The 2,114-nt window shown below is 47.0% G+C and overlaps 1 pseudogene; it reads right to left on the reverse strand.

Annotated features, from left to right (window-relative positions):
* Positions 1–311: 311 nt before the first annotated feature.
* LOC148145399 (uncharacterized) lies at positions 312–953 on the reverse strand (annotated as a pseudogene).
* Between the last annotated feature and the right edge of the window lie 1,161 nt (positions 954–2,114).

Below are 2,114 nucleotides of genomic sequence, written 5' to 3' on the forward strand. Positions count from 1 at the left end.
AAGTGTTGTGTGTGTGTAAGAAAGTGTGTATGTGTGCGCACATGCGTGTGTGTAGGAGTGTTTGTGTATATATATGATGCAATGGGGTCACCTGTAGTGTGACAGGAAGCCAAGGTCCCGGTTGAGGCCATCTCCATGGGTAACAAACTTGGCTATCAGCCTCTGCTCGGCTACTATTTGTTGTTGCCTGAGCAGAAATCCGCCTTGGAGGATAGTTACCGGAAGGTCCGAGGTCGAATATCCCGAACCGCTGAAGTGTTGTCCAATTGAACGGGAACACTCCTATCTTTTGATTGTTATGCGGTGCCCATTCATCCGTTGCCGTTGCCTCTGCTTGGTCTCACCAAGTACCATGCCTCAGGGCATTCTTGCCTGCAGCGTATGAGGTAGACAACATTGGCTGAGTCACATGAGTACCTGCCATGTACATGGTGGGAGGTGTCCCCACGGGTAATGGTGGTATCCGTGTCAACACTCTGACACATCTTGCAGTGTCTGCCGTGACAAGGTTGGATAGTGTTGATCTGAAAGCTGGGCAGTTTGCTACAAAGAATGATCTGTTTGAGGTTTGGTGATTGTTTAAAGGTGAGAAGTGGAGGTGTGGGGAAGGTCTGGGCGAGGTGTTCATCCTCATTGATAATGTGTTGCAGGTTGCGAAGAATATGGCGCAGTTTTCCAGCTCCTGGGAAGTACTGAACAACGAAGGATATCCTGTTGGTTGCAGTTTGTGTCTGTCTCCTGAGGAGGTCATTACGGTTTGTTGCTGTGGTATGTTGGAACTGGCGGTCAATGAATTGAGCATTGTACCCCATTCTTATGGGGGCATCTTTGAGTACTTCCAGGTGCCCATCATGTTCCTCCTCATTTGAACAGATCCTGTGTATGAGTCAGATTTGTCCATTGGGAATGGCTATTTTAATATGTTTTGGGTGGAAGCTGGAGAAGTATAGCATGGTGAGGTTATCCATGGGTTTGTGGTAGAGTGAGATGCTGAGGTGGCTATCCTTGATGGAGATGCATGCATCCAAGAATGAGACAGATAGTAGAGAGTAGTCCATGGTGAGTTTGATGGTGGGATGAAACTCATTGATATCACTGTGTAGATGTTTCAGTGACTCTTCGCCAAGGGTCCAGAGAAGGAAAATGTCGTCAATGTACCTGGTGTATCATGTTGGTTCATGGTCCTGCGTAGAGAAGAAGTCTTGTTCGAACCTGTGCATGAAAATGTTGGCAAATTGGGGTGCAAATTTGGTCCCCATGGCTGTTCCACGTGTCTGGATGTAGAACTGGTTGTCAAAGGTAAAAATATTGTGGCCGAGGATAAAGCGGATGAGTTTTAGGATGGTGCTTGGAGATTGGCAGTTGTTGGTGTTGAATATTGAGACTGTTGCTGCGATGCCATCATTGTGGAGGATGCTGGTGTACAGTGCTGAAACGTGCATTGTGACAAGGAATGTTCTCGGTTCGATTAGTCTGTGGGTGTTGAGTTTCTGTAAGAAATCTGTAGTGTTGCGACAGAAGCTGGGGGTCCCCTGTACAATGAATTTCAAGATGCCTTCAACATAGCCAGAGAGATTCTCATGCAGGGTCCCTATGCCTGATACGATGGGATGTTCTGGTGTGTTGGCTTTGTGTATCTTCGGAAGGCAGTAGAAGTTGCCTATGTAAGAAGTACATGGGATGAGGGCACGTAGGGAACTCTGAAGGACTGGATCCAAAGTCCTGATCAATGTGTTTAGTTCATGGTACAGTTCCTTGCAGTAATCTGTTCTATTCTGAATGACGATGGCTGCTCCTTTATCTCCTGGTTAGATGACAATGTTGTGGTTGGTTTTGACAGCATGGATGGTGTCATGTTGTGATCGGATGATGTTCTGCTCTACCTTGTGGGTGTGGCTGATGAATCTGGCATTTATATATTTCCTGACGGTTTGAGAATACATGTCAAGCTCAGGGGCTCGGGTTGACTCCTTCTTTGGTCCCTTCTCTACGAATCCCTGTGATGACTGTATTGGTTCCTCGGTGGGCTCACTGGGATCACTGCTGGCATCTTGAACGAATTCCTGGAATCTCATCGTCTGATGAATTCCTCCCTTTCTGCTGTAAGAACCATG

The sequence above is a fragment of the Chiloscyllium plagiosum genome, unplaced genomic scaffold (genome assembly GCF_037043375.1).
Source record: "Chiloscyllium plagiosum isolate Xiang-an unplaced genomic scaffold, Cpla_swu_hap1 HiC_scaffold_24, whole genome shotgun sequence".
NCBI lineage: Eukaryota > Metazoa > Chordata > Chondrichthyes > Orectolobiformes > Hemiscylliidae > Chiloscyllium > Chiloscyllium plagiosum.